The following is a 20369-nucleotide window of genomic DNA, read 5'->3' as shown; positions in this document are numbered from 1 at the left end:
CTTTCTTCACTGAATTATCTGGAATCTTTGTTGATTCAACCCTAAACAAGCATAAATCCTTCTCTGGACTATCCTATCCTAATGATCCATTTGTCTATCCTTACATAAATATGTGCTCTATTGATAGCTACAGGTTCATAGTGGGTCTTAAAATCAGATAACCTACATCTTCCAAATTTGTTTTGTTTTTTGTTTTTTTTGGCTATCCTAGGTCCTTTGATTTACTTTTTTTTTTAAGTCAACATGGAAATTTCATGACAGAAAAAAAACCCATTGGGGTTTTGATAGGAATTGTGTTGAATCTATAATTTGGGGGAAATAGTAAGTATATAATCCATAAATATGACATAAATCTCCATTTATCTAGATCTTCTTTAATTTCTCTTATTAATACATTTCAATTTTCAAATAGAAGTCTTGTCCTTTCTTTGTAATAGCTTTCTCTGGTTTTGAAAATCAAGATGTGATTTATAAAATGAAATGACAATTACTTCTTTCTCCTTAATTTTCTGAACGATTTGGTGTAAGATAGTAATAATTCTTTGTGGGTCTGCTACTCCTAAGTGGCCTGTTCGACCACCATTTTGTCACCTATAGTTCTAAATCCTAAGCAAGGTCAAAATGGCTTGGCCAGTTAGGTACAAAAGCCCAAGCCTGCAAGGTGCCCTTCAAATCAAACAAGAGCACAGAGCTGGATCACAATGGGAAGGCTATGTATCACTAGGTATGACCAGAAATGCCCAGGAGCTGAGGACCAATGCATAACAAGGGACCCCAGAAGCTGATCAGTGGAACGCCTTGTTGATAAGATTAAAACCATGGCTGGGGGATTAGGGCGTGATCTCAATGACAATACCAATTCATCAAGCAAATGAGAAGTGCCTGAAGGGCAGACTCATAATCCCTAATCTTCTACATTCTTCCCCTTTCTTTAATCTCCTTCCCCTTTCCTTTTGCTCCTCCCCCTTACAACCAATGCTGTGTATCAATAAAAAGGCCAGGATCTTGCTCTTGAGCAGCATCCTGCATTACGTAGCCTGCTCCACAACTCCCGTTTCGTTATCAGTGTGCTGTTGCCCGATGCAACAATTCTTTCTTAAATGTCAGAGAGAACTCAAGAGTCAAGTCATCTAAGCCTAGAATTTTCTTTGTAGAAAGTTTTAAATTACAGGCCCTCCCTGGGCACAGGCGGTTGAGCGCAGCACTGTGAAGCTGTCCACAGCCTCTGCAGTGCCGGTTCAATCCCAGCCAGCTGGCGAGGGTCCCACATGGCACAGCAGACCTCTCCTGTCACACCCGCTGCTCCCCTCAGCAGTGTATTTCATCAGTCTACCTGTTCTATTCCCCGCTCTGTCTCTGATGAATCCTCTCACCCTCCCACGCATCTGGCCTGTACCCCAGTTCTTGTATAAATAAATAAATCTTTAAAAAAAAAAAGTTTTAAATTACAAATTCCATTTCTTCCACAGATATAGATAGAGCCACTCATGTTTTCTATTTCTTCTTGTATAAGATTTCATATTTTGTGTCTTTTAAGGTATTTGTGCATTTCATCAAGTCATCTAATTACTAATATAATACTGATTTTATTTCCCTATTGTAATGTCTGAAGATTTAGTCATAGAATTGCTATCTTAATAAGCTCCCCTGATGTGTTCTTTGTTCCTTTTCTTTCTCTTGGACTGTGTTTTTTAATTACATATTTATCTCTCTTATTAGCTTATTATTTTACTATTATTATTACATATTTTCTTTTTGCTCTTTTTAATTTTTAGTTGTTGCCCTAGATTTTACAACATGCAGCTTTTAGTCATCAGTCTACCTTCAAATAATACTTTACTGTCTTATACAAGTATAAGAACCTCACTGTGACATACTTATTTCCTTGCCCTTCCTCCCATCCTTTATGTAATACTGTCATTATTTCTTTAAATATTATAAACCTTAGTAATACATACTTTAGAGATGCAATAACTTCTAACATAAATAAAAATTTTAAAAAATCTTTTATATTTAACCTTTTTATTATTGCTGGTGTTTCTCATATCTCTGAGGACATCCAAATATCATCTAGTATCATACATCTTAAGCCCTCTGAACTTCCTTGAATATCTAAGGCAAATAAATCAACTAGCAATAAAATCAATCTTTGTTGAAAAAGGTCTTTATTTTGCCTTCATTTTTAAAAGATACTTTTATTGAGTGTAGAATCCTAAGTTGGCAAGGGTGTTTAGTTTTCTTTTCTCTCAGCACCTAACAATATAGATGCATTGTCATCTGGTTGCAGTTTCTGATATGGATTGTACCATAAATTTTATCTTTGTCCCTCTGTATACAACATTTCTTTTCTCTATGGCTGCTTTTAAGAATTTCTATTTATCTCCTTTTTTAGGAGTTTAACTCTGATGAATCTAGAAGTGGACTTTTCTATTCTAATTTACTCCTCCTTGAGGTTCTCTGAACTAGATACTTAAAATGATGCTTTCTTGTCTTTGTCATTGACTTCTGAAAATTCTCAGCCATCTTATTTTCAAACACTTATTTTGTTCTGTGTTTTCCTTCTCTTGTCCTTTGGGTACCCCACCTGCTCATATTTCAAACCATTTTATATTCTCCCATGGTTCTTGGACCTTAATTATAAAACCAAAAATAACAGTAATATATGTATATAAAATCATCTTTTTTTAAAGTAAGGGAATGGTTACTACACAATTCATAATGAACAGTGCAGTGGCTTATGGGGAGGGAAAGGAAGAGACTGTGAAGGGATGGAATGAGGAAGGAAGTCACAAGCAGAGGGAAATTATACTCAATACCCACATCCTCATGATGGTTCCAGAAGTGTTTATGATATTTTAAGAAAATGAATGGATGAATTATTTATGACTACATAAGAGGGTCATCATAAGTGTGTCACGAATCAAGTGACATGATTAATCAAATTCTGCATAATCACTTGAACCATGGTAGGTGCTAATTAAATTATGAATTTCAAAAAAGATATTTAGAAAGTGAAGGGCTTATTTTTCAAACAAGTTACAAAACATGCTAAACAAAATGTTATACAATGCAAGGGGCAACACTGTCAGTAATTATAGCAGCACATTGTCTCAACCAATTATTTGACTGCATTTAATTAGAACTTGGCATAATATATCACTAATAATAGTCTTTTGGCTCAAAATTCTATCTGTGGGAATAAATCAAATAACAGTTAAAAACTTTCAAAATTGCTATTAACAGAATTTTCAAAAGGAGATATTGCAAATACATGTAATATAAAAGTAAAAACCAGTATTAAAATTTTCCTCCCCTCTCAAATTTCATATTGTCAAATATTTCCTTGACAGAGGAAGTCACTTGAGTCTAGACTTTATTCGTAGATGATACTAGTTCTTTTTGAAGACTGATAATCTCTCCTTCTTCAATGAATTAAGTACCTCATTTATTTTATAACATTCCACAGATATTATGATCAGTTTCTCACCTATCATGACTATCATTTTCTCCCTTGAACACTCTAGTAGGAGTGTTCCAGAAACATTGAAATATATAGTCACTAAATTCACTAATCTATTATCTCATCCATTCTGATTTTCAATTTTTTTCCTTATTTACCTCTTAGCTACAACTCCTACTATGATATGATTTTATTATTCCCTTCATATAAAGAATGCTTAGATTTTTAGATATGTAGTTTATATAGAATTTTCCTGAATAGAATATCTTTTTTTGTTAAAAAAGGCAAATTTCCTCTCTAACCAGAAGCAGTCCATTTATACTAATATCTTTATTTTTTCCTACAATTCTTGACTGTTATCTTATGTTCTACATATGATTTTCTTCATTATCTATTCATTTCCTGTTTCTGTTTTTAATATCATGCATGTTTTGATTATTAGCTCAAAGAAATGTGGCTGGTATTCTAACACCATATACAAAAGTAATACAAAAAGATCACAGATATAAAATAAAATCTAAAACTACAAAAACATATGAAAAAAATATGACCTTGGGTTAGGGAAAGACTTTAGGCACAAAAGCTAAAGTATGAACAATAAGGGGGAAATTAATGTTATACTTTATCAAAATTAAAAACTTCTGTTATACAAAAGGCACTGAAGAGGATGAAAAGACAAGCCACAAACTGAGAGGAAATGCTGGTAAATCATATATCTGGTTAAGGAATTGTATCCAGCATATATAAGACCTTTTAAAACTCAAGCAATAACAAACAACCCAAGTGAAAAAAAGTAGAGGGAGAACAAATGATTTGAACAGACATATCGCTAAAGAAGACATGGGCATACAAAGAGATGACCAACATCATTTGTCATAAGGTAACGACAAATTAAAATCACAATGAGATATATTACACACTTATTACAGTGGACAAAATTAGGAAAAACTGATCAAATCCAGTGCTGGCAAGAATGTGGAGTAACTAGAATGCTCACATTCTGTTAGTGGGAATGTAAAATGGAACATATACTTTGGAAATCAATTTGATGATTTCTTGACAAGTTAAACATATACCACCATGTAACCCATCTATTCCACTCCCAGATATTTACCCCAGATAAATGAAAGTATATGCGCTTAGAAAGACTTGTATATGGATTGGTACTGGCATCTTAATCTGTAATAACCAGAAATCAGAAACAATAGGTGAATAAATAAATATATGTGGATATTTATATAATCATGAAATATTTTTCAGCAATAGAAAGGAATTCTTGATTGAATGAATCTCAAAATAATTATTTTCAGTAAAAAGAGTTAGATTTTTTAAGTACATTATTTTATTTGATTATACAGAGATAGGACAAACTTTGAGGGGAGATATACAGATCAATCAATAGCTATATCTCCCCCAAAAAAATCTATATTTGGTCTTGTCCTAGTTCTGGGAACAGAACTCCTAAAACACTTGGAATTTCCTGAGTGATACAAGTGCCTTATTCATAATGAATCCTTTTCAAACATCTGAGGTTATACCATTGAGGTGACTCTTAGGCCCCTAAATAGCTTCAGGACAGGGCATATTAGAATGGTTGGACATGTTAGTTTCACCAGTAAACCTTCAGGAGGTTAGAAATGGAGTTCAATTACCAATGACCAATAATTTAATCAATTAATTATACCTACATAATGAAACTTCAATTAAAAGCTCTAGAACAATGAAGTTTGGAGAACTTCCAGGCTGGTAAATCCATCAATGAAATTGAGAGTAGTTGGAAGACAACAAATGTATATAGTTCATTATCTTAATTTTGAAATGGTTTCAAAGGTGTGTTGACAAAACTTACCAAACTATAGACCTGAAATATATGCAGTTTTTGTATTATTAATTACAGCTAATAAAGCTATTTTTTAAAAATTATACCTCAAGTTTTAAAGTCCTGGTGTGGGAAACTCAACAGAACAGATGACCTGATTTCTTTATTTAAAGAGGCAAAGCTATAAAAGGAGAACTCATTGCTCCAGAAAGATCGAAAAGAAATAACCATCACTCATATTGTAAAACTTAAAATAGTGTAAAAATATTCTTATAAAAAACTGGAGAGGACCTCCCCAATGGCGCAGCGGTTGAGCACTGGGCTGTGAAGCTGCCTGCAGCCTCTGCAGCGCCGGTTCAATCCCCGGTTGTTGGGTTGTTGGGCGAGGGTCCCACATGGCGCACGCAGACCTCTCCTGCCATGCCCACTGCTCCCCTCAGCAGTGTATTTTGTCAGTCTGCCTGTTCTGCTCCCTGCTCTGGCTCTGGTGAATTCTCTCACCCTCCCGCACTTCTGACTGTATCCAGTGCTTGTATAAATAAATAAATAAATCTTTAAAAAAAAAAAAAAAAACTGGAGAAATGTGACTATAGATTGAATAGTTTGTGGTATTAAGGAAGTATTATTTTAGCAGTGGCGATGAATTATGTTTATATTTTGGTATTTTAAAAGTTCTTTTAGGAATATATTTCAAATACTTACAGGTGGAATAATACATTTAGGTATGCTTCAAAAAGTCCTAAAGGGAAATAGGAGCTATAGATGAAACAATTGGTTATGTTTTGATAATTGATAACACTGAGAAGTGGCCACCTCAGTTTCATTATATTGTAATCTCCTTCTGCATATATCTGAAATTTTCATTACAGAAACATTATAAAAATCAAATCCTGGCCTCCAGACTCCTGGACTGTTATTCTATTACTTCTCACCAAAATAAGGTATAAGGGGTGTGTGGGGGGCCTCCCTGGTGGTGCAAGGAGTAAGATGCAACCTATGAGGCTATCCACAGTCACTGCCACATGAGTTCGATCCCCAACCAGGGAGCTACCCACATGGTGCAGCAGACCTCTCCTAACTCACCCACTGCTCCCCTCAGCAGTGTATTTCAGTCAGTCTGCCTGTTCTGCTCCCCACTCTGTCTCTGGTGAATCCTCTCACCCCCTACACCTCTGGCCTGTGCCCCAGCTCTTGTATGCATAAATAAATAAATCTTAAAAAAAAATAAATAAGGGGCATGTGTGTGTGTGTGTGTGTGTGTGTGTGTAGACAGATGGACAAACAGATAGATGTAGGGATGGATGGGGGAGGGGAGGTGCAGGCAGAGAGAGAGAGACCTAATGGATTTTTTTTAAATACCAACTGGTTGGAGATCTACTAAACCTACCTGTCACAACCTATGAAACATTGGGATTTTCTACATAAAAGCATGGTAAGTATAACAAATGTTGTATCATTCAAAATTTTTTTCTACTACTCAGGGAGCTGAATGACTAAAGGTCAGGCATCTGCTCTGTAATAGCCAAGAAGTCATTAGGCAACATTGTACTTCAACATATTACTGGCAGAGAAGCTACCATATTTATGACATACTTAGACATCTCCCATTATTAATAGTCTCTGCATTCTATGAGATCTAATCCTGTTTTAGTTTAATGTCCAAAATAAAAGTGTATTTATACAAATATTTCAAATATGTCCTGTATTGCCTAAAAACCAGTACCACTCAGTTACTTGTGAAAATCAGACAAGGTGGTAAGAGAGTGCTTTGTTAGAAACACCACACAAATGAGAGTTGTTACCATTACTGACCATCAAGAAACGCAATATGTAGATTTTTTTTAAGATAAGATGACTAAGGCAGATTTTTTTAAAAATAAGATGACTAAGCAGGCCAAGATTCAATTTCCCCAAAAGGAAACTGCTTTCTTTCATATGTAGTTACTAAATATTTTCCACTAACTATTCATTAAACACCCAAAATAGAGCTACGTTATTCAAAGTCACAATTAAAAACTTTACCAGTATATTTAAAACCACCACACTCTGCCAGATAGAATTTGAAGTGTTCTGTAAAAGTTTCCTGTATAGTTTCACATTGACTCTATCAAGGTTCCTAGTTCCCCAGATCTTTGGCAGAAAAACCTGACACATAATGAGCATAAAGTTAAATAATTCAGCATTAGATCTACATTCAGAAGATCCCAACCCAATTACGGTTGATGTGAAATCCTTCGTATTTTTTCTACAATGTTTTCACAATCCACATCATGTTTTAAGGCCATTTTCTTTACAGTATTAAAGTAGCACTAAACATACTTGAATGTCACTAACCGAAAAAAACCTTCATCACATACAAAGTCGTACATACCCAAACAGATAGAATCTGAAGGATGAACAATTGTGTGGTCTTCAGTTAACCTAATCAAAAATACAAAAAACTATCCCTTCAAATAATCATTTTAGAATCCATTCATCTTTGTACCAAAATAACTTTTAAATCAGCAATACTACATATGTAGCATCATTCCAAGGCTGTGTTGGTGTCTGTGTGGATTAAGCATTAGGGAGAGACAAGCAGAGACCCCTTAGGAGGTCTTGGAGACCCTGTTTGTTTCCAAGAGTAATTTTTCATGTATTTATCTTTCTTAAGATTCCAAGGGCCTCTCATATGTCCCAGTGTTCAGACTCTTTAGCTCATGAGAGGAAGCATTTCCAAAGGAAATCCAATCAAACTCATCAATAACATCAAACTCTGCTGATTTTCTCACACAGTGCTATGCTTGATTTTTTCACCACTCACTAACTCTGGAAATATTGTCGAAGCCCCGCTTTACGTGACAACCTTCACCGCATCCTCCAGGGTGCCAGTCGAGGTCACTGACACCAGGAAACCTGCAGAAGTTTCTGCAGAGGTGACTCCTCCCATTTCAGCGGCCAGCGCCCGTCATGTGGCACCGTCCTATCGTTCCCACAACGTCTTCTAAATGCACGTATCCACATCCACCCTCTCTGGGAACAAAAGGGAATTGAGTCATCTGTTCGTTTGCTCGTTCATTTATTCAAAATATGTACTGCATCCAGAAATACACAGTGAGTCCACCCAGACTGCCCTGGGGGAACCCAAGTATAGGGGGGTGATAGTGGTAAAGAGACGCCCCCAAACAGTGTGAGAAGTGCCCTTTAACAGGGACGAGACGCTCGGGGTCTGTTGACAGAGATAGGTGAATGGGACCACGAGTGGCAGGCCTTGTAAGTCATGTCTGCCTGCACCAACAACTGAACAAAACAAACAAAGGACAACAATTAAAAAAAAAAAAATACTCAGAGAAAAAGACATATAGCCTCCACCTCTGGACTCACTTATTTCTCTAACTATGTGAGAATACCTAAATTGCCATCCGTGAGATTCAATCCAGGTTTTCATGGCTTGTTAAAAAGCAAACACCGCCTTCCCAAGAACAGATGACATTTGTCTCTAGGAATGACAAACATGCTGACTAGTGGGATACTAACTGCCACACCTCCTTGTACCCCAGAGCCCAGGCCTCTCCCAGTCCCCTTGCCCAAAACACAGGAACCTGTGAGGATGCTCAGTAAATAGCACCACCAAGCAAACAGATTTATAAGCTGAAATATGCCCACAAATCACCCAGTGCAATCTTTCCATCACTTGTCTTTGAATGTGGTATATTTGTCACACGAGAACTTGTCATTTGTGCTCAACAGCTATTACGCTTCTCCTTCATGGGTTCCAGGCTTGGAGTCTGCTTGCCAGAGCCCTTCCTGCTCCAGAGCAATAAGAATAAACTCTCACCATTTTCCTATTTTTAATATTTTTATAATTGCCTCAAACACACTGGAGGGTTGTTTTTTGGCACAGTGTGGAGGCATTATAATTTTGATAGTTAGCTCTCCCACACCATCATTTCCCCCAGACTCAAAATGCCACCTTCATTTATAAACCAAGTTCAGATTATATATCTGAATATAAACACACACACAGATGTGCCTTTTTAGGCCAGGCCTCTTATCTGTCTTCACCAACACCGCACTGTTCTGTTTGCTCTAGTGGTGTTATATTTGAGAGTAGACCCCCACTATCTTACTTTTAAAAAACTTTATCAAAATATTTTTGCCTATTTTCTTTTCTGGATGAATGAGAGTCAACCTGCCACATTATTTAGAATCCTCATTTGAATTTTCATTGGGGTTGAATTTTAAAAGAACTGACATCTTCCCGATACTAAGTCTTCCTATCTAAAAATCCATTGTAGCTCTCCATTTATCCCACTCTCCATTTATCCATTTATCTATTTCTCTATTAATAAACTTTTCTCTTATTTTTTGTTTCCATTTTTGTTTCTCTTCATAGTGGTCTTACTGACAGTGAGAAAACACTTATTTTCAAGTAATTATTTTGAAGTGTCCTGACATTAATATTTGAGTATCTTAAAACAGGTGTTAAAAAATAATTTTAGTCAGAGACTTACATTGCAGTTTCATTATGCTTGCAGGGGATATCGTCGTAAGCAGCGTGTGTTATTACTTTTTTTCTATTAAATTTAAAGATCAGAGCTATGATTTAGTAGAAATTCATGACTGAATGCAGTCAAGGAAGTCATGTGCTCAGGGAGTAAGTGAATGTAGTTTCCCAATGTTTCGTGTTTTGCTACGTCTTCTCTCTGGATACTGTTCTTTTCAGAGCCAGAGCAGATGCCCTAATTCCACTGGCAGTGGTGATCAATAAGGTGCTTTGATTTCTTCTGTTTTGTTTGGGGATCGCTTCTTCTATAACATGGTATATCAGTTTCCTATTGTGGCTGCAACCAAATTACCACAAATTTGGGGAATTAAATAAACAGAAATATATTATCATACAGATGTGTAGGTCAGAAGGTTGAAATGGCTCTCACTAGCCAAAGGTCAATGTGTCAGCAGGGCTGAGTTCTTACTGGATGTTCTAGGGCAGAATCCATCTCCTTACCTTTCTAGATTCTAGAAGCTACCCAAATCCTTGGCCTGGGGCCCTACTCTTATCTTCAAAGTTGGCAACGGCAGCCTGCTGGGTCTGCTCCTTCTAATACTACCTCACCTGACATTGACTCTCCTGTCTTCCTTCAATTACACTGGGCTGTCCAGACTGCCCTGGACAAGCTCTTCATCTTCAAGTCAGCCATTGTGCTGTCAATGGCTACACAATGGCTGTCTACCATGTGCTGCACAATGGCTGTCTATGTTCCATATGCAACCTAACTATCCTCTTGCTGTGTGAGATAACACACTCACACATTCTGGGAATCAGGACAAGGACATTTTAGGGAGGTGTTATTCTGCCTACCACAAGGATTTGAATAAATGCAGAGTTTCAAACTGTAGCCACAGTCTTTTAATGCTCAAACTGTCCCACTTTTGATCAATAGGAACCCCTTCTTCTGCCTCTTCATTTTTTAGACAGGGTGGTAGATGCTGTTCTTCTTGAAGGCTCCTTTGGCTTTCTGACACAACTGGTAACAGAGGTCAGAGGTCAATCTCCCCCACCCCTGATCACTCCTGGAGATCTAGAGTCAGGCGTGGCTGCACAGGATGCCCACAGTGAGGGGACTTTTCAATGGTTAGAGCTGATAAAAACATAAATTTGGAACCCCTCAAAAATCAAAAATTTAGGGCCTCCCTGGTGGCACCGGCAGTTGAGCGCCGCTGTGAAGCTGTCCGCAGTCTCTGCAGCGCGGATTCAATCTGGGCCAGCCAGCGAGAATCCCACATGGCATGGCAGACCTCTCCTGTCTCACCTGCTGCTCCCCTCAGCAGTGTATTTCAGTCAATCTGCCTGTTCTGCAACCCGCGCTGTCTCTGGTGAATCCTCTCACCCTCCCGCGCATCTGGCCTATACCCCTGTTCTTGTATAAACAAATAAATCTTAAAAAAAAATCAAAAATTTAAAATGACTTTCCAATTCAAATTTAAACTTACCAGGTTTTTACTTAGTTATTTTCTTATGTTCATGTACCGCTTCATTTATCATTAAAAATCTTAGTTTTTATAATTGTAGAGTCTGTACGAAATTACCTGAGATTGCCTATAACATTAAAGCTTCTGAATGAAATTTGCAATTTCTTTGCACATCTATCCTTAAATATAGAGAATAATTTGGCATTATCGAGCAAAAATGGAAATGTTTCTTCTCTCCTTCCTTCCTTCCTTCCTTCCTTCCTTCCTTCCTTCCTTCCTTCCTTCCTTCCTTCCTTCCTTCCTTCCTTCCTTCCTTTTTCACAGAAAAACTCACACATGCGCCAATGATATGCAGATGAGCATATTCACTGCAATAGCACTCATGGTTATGAACTCAGGGTTAGGTAGATTATGATTTTAAGCTATGTCACGCAGCAATTGAAAAGATTGAGACTCATCATTACAAGGAAAAGCTGAACACGTACCAGTATGTGAAAAAAGGCAAGTCATAATGGAATCATTAATGTGTTCCTGACAAAGAGAACTTCAACTCAATATCATCTCAAAAACCTTTCTGTTTAAAGGTTAAATATGCAGCCTGTATCGTTAATTTTCAATCACATTTTAGAATGTACCACTAACAGGATGATCAAGTTTAACACAAAAAATTCTTTCTGTATTTAGAGTAACCGACAATTATGTTGAAACCAAGGATGACCCAGTGACAGGAGAGATAAGAATTTTAATTTTTTTTTTTAAATAAGGGTGCACATGAAATTACAAAAAGATATTTGAGGTAAGAGAATATTAAAAGCCCTTGACATGCAGCTTTTCTCAATTTAAGACATCACCATCATTATTAATAACTATCCTATTATTTACATAAAATTTATGGCAGCTTAGCTTTTAAGGAATTATTCACATATTTATCTTGAAAACAAAGTTTCCAGTGTAGCATATCATCAGAGCCCTTGGGTCCTGATAACCCCTGCTAAATGAAGACAATACATTTTCAAAATGTTAGTAATGCCTGAAACTGACACTTTTCCTTTTCCCAAATTCAAAAACCTTCTTTCAGATGATTCATAGAGAAAAGGGGAGTCTGAAGGGGTCCATGAAAATGCACAGATCTAGACTGAGGCACAACTGTACCTTGCACAATTAACTGCTCTCTGAACCCGAACTTCCTCCTTCTAAAATGGAGATGATGAACATTTCAGCTCCCAAGAATCTGAAAATAACAGCAAAGCTTGCCCTCTGAGAATAAAATTTTTTAATCAATACATAACATAAGGGCTGGAGAGGCCTGGCTGGAGTTGACTATGTAACCAAGTCAAGTGGAGGTCTGCCCACCAATTAGAACAGGAAAAATGGAAAGATGGAAAGATGAATTGTCAAAAGTCAACCATTATTAGTCCAAGTATTCTGCATCCAGCATAAAGTCACCCCACGGTGACAGAGGTGACTTGGTCCAAGACACAAACTAAAGCACGTAAGCCTAGACCTTTCCCACCGATCTGGTCATGCGTATGCTGGCTGGGCCACCTTCTGAGGGCCCTGCACTTTGGTCAGGGCAGCCCAAATGATAGAACACTCTGGTCACAGGGACTCAGGCCTCTAGGTTGCTGTGAGGGTCAGTGTGAGTGCAAAGTCACAAACTTGATGTTCTGGCTACAATGTGACTTTCCAGATAGATCTAGTATGTGAGGTAATGCATTTGGAGGAGTTGGTCCCTCTAACTTGATTGGACTCTCAAAAGGTTTTAATTTTGAAATAAGGACCACTGACCTCTTAAGAGTCTGGGATGGTCAGGCAGACTTGGCTGGCTGAGGTGAGTTTCAAAATAAGAGATACAAGAGATGCCCAGTAGTGATAAAAATCCCATTTCTGAGTCAGAAAGGCTGAGGGAGGATGACCCCCAGACCACAGGAAAGAAGCCAGTGTCCAAGGAGAGAGCCAGTTTTTACCCCCAAATAGACAAAATATACCTCTACATGGACATGTCTGGAGTAACTATTTTTCCTTTTTTAAAAATTTCTACCCACTACAGAGGATAATTATTAAAAAAGAAAAAAGTACAAAGCACTATACACAAATAAATTCAAATCTATGGTACAAATGTCAAATAAAAGATCAGCTGTAACTGGGCTTAATAAGTGAACATATATATACACACAGACCTAAATGTTAAGTCCAATAAGTTGACCCCCATTGGATCATTTCAATACTGATTTGAGTCACACCCCACATCTAGAGAATGTTTCCTATGAGTACAGAAAGAAGGGTTGGCACAGGTAAGTAACCACCATCCACCAAGGCTCTGCAAAGGGGTTTGCCTTTTCCATTGTCTTGCCATCAACTATCCTACCCCAGACAGTGAAGAGCTGGCCCCGGGCCACCCCGCTTATCACAAAGCTCTAATCTCATATGAAGGACTTCCTACCATTTACCTACCTCATTAAACTTTTCCAGTATGAAATGGCAAGAGGACAGTATTTCTTATAGAGTAGCCTGAATTTTTTTAATGAATTTGAAACACCAATCCCCCATCACACAGGTCACTTTGAAGGACAGGAACACAAAGATACTATTGGGTTGTCAGAAAATTCATGACGTACTTTTTCCATGTTTTCCAAGAAAAAAATGCATCATGACTTTTCCAACAGCCCAATAACTTGTTTTCCACATGGAATTAAAAATTAATTTTAAAAAGTCAACCAGATGGTTAAACCCTAAGCAGTCCCTGAACACAAAACTTTGCAGTCGTTTATTTGGGAAGTTGTCCGTAAGATAAATATCCTTTCACTAATAATGAGAAATCGCTGTTGTACAGAAGACACTTTCCCCTTCTAGACCAATGCTAGCTGGGATGTTCTTCACAAAGAATAAGCTTTCTTCTCCCACCGTCAGAAACAAAACAAAAAAGCAGATCCAAAATGGAACACAAGAATACAAAAACTTTATTTTCTGTGAGGTACTTGATGTTGTGATGACAGAGTCACTGCATAATTCCTTCCCAAGTAGGCTATCATTAAAATATTAGAAAAGAAATAGTAAATGTAGCTGAAAAAAAGTAGGACCGATTAACAATGTGTATTAGTCGTTTGACCTTACCCCAAAGGATAAGTTCCAGTTCTAAATAGATTGTAGGCGCCCCCACCCCAAACTGCAAAGCCTCCTCTTTTTAAAAGAAGACACATCTAAGATATATCATAGTCTTAGACACTCACAATGTAAAAGGAAGGCCTGCAGAGACATTCACAGCTGCGTAAATGCCCTCCCGCGTAACTTGTAGTTTACTTTGAACTGAAACTCTTATCAGAAGTAATACCGATAGAGAAAATTCAGAAGAAATAACCTGAAAATATAACCAGTTATTTTTCCTGATAATAAAGAGCAGTGGACTGACTTACACAAAGCACAAATACTAAGATGATATATTTCAGGAAAGTTTCATTGTTAAAAACGCAAACTTGTTGCCTTCCCAAGCTAACAGAATAGCACGCTTTTGAATAAATGAAGCATATGCCCAAAAGTCCTCAGAAGATTTTTTTCAGCATAATTAAAGCTTGCTTTATTTTTAAATACTTTTGCCCATAATGTTTAAGAATTATACAGTGTCACGCACTTACTTGCACTCAGCAAATGGCAACTTTTACTATAATTATATGTAACCTATGCCTTGCTTCCAAATTGCAGACTGATAGAAATATTAATCTCCTTATCAACGGCCTAAAGAAATTTTAATTATTCAAGAAACCAAACAGTGCCGTTCAAGGAACCTTAGCGGGACTCAAACACACAAGACAAATACAATTTATTTAGTACTAGTTTTGGCATCACTAAGTTATAGTAACTTTACAAATTGTTTCTAGTCTTCATAAATTTTCATATTCTTACTGAACCAGGCAACATAGAGACTGATGAAGCAGACGGCACAAACAGAACGCAGGCTTCAGCACAAGATGAGGAATAACTAAAGGAAGAAGGGGACAGCTCCTTAATAGAGCCACTGCAAGCTAATGAGTTGCCTTCAAATAGTTGAAGATCTGCCACATTTGAAAGGGACTAAACTTGTTTTGCATGACCACAAAAGGATAATAAGAGATCAGAGCACAGAATGTGTTGTAAGATAGCTTCCCAACACTGCAGACTTCCCATGATGCTCCTTCAGGATGACCCTGGCTGGATGCCAGCGATGGAAGCAACCCGTCAACTGCACGACTAGGCTGGGTGCCCCGCAAGAACTTCTTAAAGACGAGCTACTATAAGTCTATGTCATTAACATGCAATCTGTTAATGTCTAAGGAAGGCAAGAATTAATCACTTTATGCTCAAACACTGAAGCCAGTTGCTTTTTGATTATAATTTTTGGTTCATTTTACTGAAGCAAAGACTTGTAACAGATGAGTCAACTCTCCTCATTGTTCAGTTATCAATAAGTAGGGTGCTTGTGAACTCTGTTGTACTGAAGCCAACGCAGTCCACAGTTGGGTGGGTGGGTGGGGAGATGGGTGGGTGGATGGATGGATAATGGATGGATGGGGAGAAGGAAAAAGTACCAAATGAGGCATCATGTGCAGAAGTTTCTAGGCACTCAGTGACACACAAACAACTAGGATGAAAACTGAGGGAAAATCTGGTGAATTTATCTACTCATGGGTCTAAGGCCCAACAATCTTTCTTTTTTTTTTTTAATCTTTTAAGTTTCTTTATTTTATGTTAATTTGTAAACTAGAGTTGGTTAAAATCCAATTTATTTTTTTTTTTTTTTTTTTTTTTTTATAGAGGCATGCTTTTTATTTTTTTTTTTGCTGGTTTGTTTGTTTGTTTTGTTTACACATGCACTGGGTACAGTCAGAAGCGCGGGAGGGTGAGAGAATTCACCAGAGCCAGAGCGGGGAACAGAGCAGGCAGAAGGACCGAAGTACACTGCTGAGGGGAGCAGCGGGCGGCAGGAGAGGTCTGCATGCCATGTGGGACCCTCCTCTGGTGGCCGGGGAGCAGCCGGGGATCGAACCGGCGCCGCAGAGGCCGCGCGCAGTTTCGCAACCCAGCGCTCAACCGCTGCGCCACCGGGGAGGCCCAAAATCCAATTTAGTTTCATGTAGACATAAAATGGAATATTTTAACTAGTGATAGTTTTTTTATTTTATACATTTTTACATCATTTTTCATTTTTGCACAATGTATATGCATTTTCTTTTTTTCTTTTTCCTTAATATTTTATTTTATATAATTCTTACATCATTTTTTGTTTTTGCACAATGTATGCATTATCATTTTGGTTATATTCCCCATACAATTGCACCCCCCCTTATGTTGACCCTAGTCTTTCCTCTCCCCTTCCCTCCTCCAGACCCCCGTGGTGTGTCTCTGGTTTATAGTTGCTTGTTGATTTTGATTTTTACTTTGTATTAATTAGTCTTTTTCCTGGTCCCTTATTTAGGTTTTCTTTATTCCTGCTATGAGTGAGACCATCCAGTATTTTTCTTTTTCTTTCTGGCTTATTTCGCTGAGCATGATCCCTTCCAGCTCCATCTATGTTGCTGCAAACTGCATATGTTTATCTTTTTTGATTGCTGAGTAATATTCCGTGGTGTATATGTACCACATCTTCTTGATCCAGTCATCTATTTTTGGGCATTTGGGTTGTTTCCCTAGCTTAACAATTGTAAATAGTGCAGCTATAAACATAGGGATGCAGGTGCCCTCTGAAATTAATGTTTCTGTGTCCTTTGGGTGAATACCTAGGAGTGGAATTGCTGGATCATATGGAAGCTCTACTTTAGTAGGTCAAGAAATCTCCACACAGCTCTCCATAGTGCCAACAACCTAACTTTCAAGAAGCCTCCCTAGCGTGGCTCCTCAGAGCACAAGGCTCAAGGGTCTCCATGCAATACTGCCTTATTCCTACCACTATTCTGTATTTTTATAAGGTGTTCTGTCTGCTACTGCATATCATCCTAACGACTGAGACCTAAAGTAAAATCATGTCTTTTTAACATTTTTCTTATTTTTTTCTACTGAGTTATCTGTGTTTCAAATTAATACTCTCCACTGTTCATAAATATGAATACAAAATGCTCACAAGAGACAGAGATTTTTATTGGGATGTTTTATAATTATATTGCACAGATGGATAAACTGAAAACAGTGAATTTAAGTGACTTACTGAGAGTCCATGGCAAGTTGCAAGTGGAATCAGATCCCTATCTCCTGGTTCCTACTCTAGAACTTTCTCTTTCATTAAGTATGGCAGGTGGTGGAAAGAGCACAGGAAAATGAGAGCCCAGTGATGACAGTGACCTTCAGATTCACTAAGAATGAAGGCTACTTTCACAGAATCACCTTTTGCTGCTACAGAGACCGTGGAAGAGGGAAAAGGTAGCAAAGAGGACTACAGGTCCAAGGCTGGGTCAAGGCTGACTACTACAAACCACCAATCACAAAATGTATGAACTGCCAAAATAGTTTCACTGTGTTCTATAACGGTTTGTATAAAATGATTTGAAATAAGCTTATGCTCCACACTGCAGCTGAAACACCGATGACCCAGAGACTGACTTCCAAAATTAAAAGAAACATGTACAGATTATGGGAAGTTAATGCATTTCCTCTCCTCCTATAGTTTAAACCCATGTAGCAATCAAAAAAAGGTCCAGGGGCTCTAACTTTTAATCAAAAATAAAACTGGAAAGAGGAAAATAAAGAAGTGAGAAATAAGAGAAGCAGAGGCAGGTCTGGGACAAGCAGCCCATGAGCACGCAAATTATTTGCCATACAAATGATTCAATAATAATGAAGTAAAAAGTTGCCAAGTTAATCATTTCTATTTCCCTATTGCTAATGTCCAGAGAATAAAAACATCAAGTGCATGAAATACATATTTCACCTACGGCAGTCTTCAAATTTCATTTCATTAACAAAGGAAGACTATTTGAATGAGAATGTACCTTTATTGAAATAAAGTCAAAAATATTATTTTGCCCCTTCACCCTTCTCCCAGAAATGGAAGTTGGAGGGAGCAGACGAAGTCTGTTATACAATTTATACAATTTTTCACTAATAGCAGCAAGACTGTGCTTCTTGTGTTAAACAAAACAGGCATTTAACCCTCAAGCTCCTCATGGGAAATAACGAACAAACTGCTTATTCACTTAGTCATAATTACCATTTTGAGGGTCCCAGAGGAATAGCTGTTCTCTTTTTGTCTCTGAGGATGGTCCTGACTTTTCAAATGCTGCACTAGCAACCTATTGAGACAAATCACAAAAAGATTGTTTCCCCAAGTCAAAAGTTCTGCTATTTCATCCATTCTTTGCAAAATCAGAGGTGTGAGTGTTCACTATTTATTTTGGTGAGATGGCACAGCAAGGTAGGTAACCCAGATTCTGGCAGCCTTTGGCTTGGATCCTGCCCTGGCCACTTTTACTGTCTCCTGGGTTCCCTAACTGCCTGAGCACCTGCTTTCTGTAACAGGGGCTGATAGTTCTCACCTGATAGGACTGTTGTGGGAATGGATGCACTTATTATGCAAGCTGCCTTGAGAAGCATAAGCTCTCTCACTGGTACTTCTGCATTATTACTTTGCTGAGTTAATGTTCTCTTTCCCTTGTCAGGGCTACAGAGCCCAGGTATCCTGCTCTCTACAACTCTGCAAGCCTCCTGTTTGCCTGATGAAGACCTACACTTCCCCTTCTGCAAACCCTGACACTTTATCCAAGAGCTGCTGACCTTATCCAAAGATATGCTTGACGAAGCCAAATTCAGTGGGTGGAAGAGGCACTTCAAAGGGGCTGCCTCTAACACATGCATATAAAAGCCAGAACTGCCAGTACCTCCAAGAGACCTCGGCTCTCCAATCAAAGTGTTTCACAGTGCTTGACCTGGGCAGATTCTAGGTCCAAAATTGACTACACTGGAACATCTATTTCGAAGAAATGACAACTACACATAGCACTTGCCTCTTTAAGTCACTGGCACAAATTAACCTCGACTAAGAGTGAAATAAAACCTGAAAAGTGAAATTACATCATGAATTTGTCCCCTGGCAAAAAAAAGATGCAAAAACACTGCCACCACTTACTACATGAAAATGCCGTTGTCAGCAATAAAGAATACTGGCTTCCTGAAGACAATCACTCTTTCAACATTGACTTTCATTTCGAAGTTAGGGTGCAGATACAGAAGAGTGCAGGCATAGAATACCTTACACCCCCAAAAAAGAGGAATGTTTCAAGTTATCCACCAGACACTCACTGATTAGAGCTGGGGAAAGTACTGAATAAACTCCATTTCAACAAAAGAAGAAGACTAAGCTACTTTTCAGGATCAATTACATCTGGGAGTTATATCAGTAAGAAGATGCAAACTACCATATTACAATGTAATATGGTAATATTAGGGCTAAGTGGCTCTTCAGAAGGGAATAATTATCAAATTGCTGTGAAACACTTAGCAAATATAAAGTGTTCCTTGAATGAATACAGAATAATAAAAGTCAGGCTACGAATGCTACTTGCATGCTAAATAGCATCCTCAGGTAAGTACACTTTAAAATGAACATCAGTCTTGGATTCATTCTTTGTGTAGTTCCACCTAAACAGTAAGCTCCTTGAAGGAAGGGACCCAACCTCACTTAGAGAAATGGCTCTTTGACCATGACCATATACTGAATTAAAGTAATAAACAGCATCACACATGCCTTTAAGGACTGTCTAGATGCTCACGGAAAGCCATAAAGAATCTTATCTTGCTTTCTGATCTTCCAATCATACTATATGGATTTTGATAGGACAACTTTGCAGTTGATGATCCAACATTTTCAATGTCCAATCACTGGAAATGAGATACCAGAGGAAAAAACATGAAAAACCATGTTCATGTTATGCCATCTCTTTTGACTATGCATGATTTCAAGTCAACAGAATTCATTCTGTTTGGAAAAAAAATTTAAAAAGTAATAGAGCCTAAAGTATAAGCTAGCTCTTCTTGTTCACCTCAGTGTTTATGAATTATGCTCTATTAAAGTACTTCTGTTCTAATTTGGCGTAAAACACCTCGTACACACCTCCGAATGTGCGTGCATGTTTTTAACTGGGACTGCACAGAGTCCATGGGTCAGTCTCCTACTCC

The 20369-nt window shown here is 37.9% G+C and overlaps 1 protein-coding gene across 4 annotated transcripts in view; it reads right to left on the bottom strand.

The window, feature by feature from the left end:
* The window catches only part of GRK3 (G protein-coupled receptor kinase 3), a 149678-nt gene that overhangs the window by 104627 nt on the left and 24682 nt on the right, over window positions 1-20369 (bottom strand). Inside the window, exon 2 of one of the 4 annotated variants that reach the window (XM_054695200.1) lies at window positions 18406-18487. The exons of the other annotated variants lie outside the window; for them this stretch is intronic. The gene's annotated coding sequence lies outside the window, so the exon portion shown is untranslated. The remainder of the gene's footprint in view (window positions 1-18405; window positions 18488-20369) is intronic. 4 annotated transcript variants of the gene reach the window in all.

The sequence above is a fragment of the Talpa occidentalis genome, unplaced genomic scaffold (assembly GCF_014898055.3).
Source record: "Talpa occidentalis isolate TD23 unplaced genomic scaffold, MPIMG_talOcc4v2.1 talOcc4.14, whole genome shotgun sequence".
NCBI classification, from domain to species: Eukaryota; Metazoa; Chordata; class Mammalia; order Eulipotyphla; family Talpidae; genus Talpa; species Talpa occidentalis.
The sequence above is the reverse complement of the archived record's forward strand: the minus strand, read 5'-3'. Positions and strand labels throughout refer to the sequence as shown.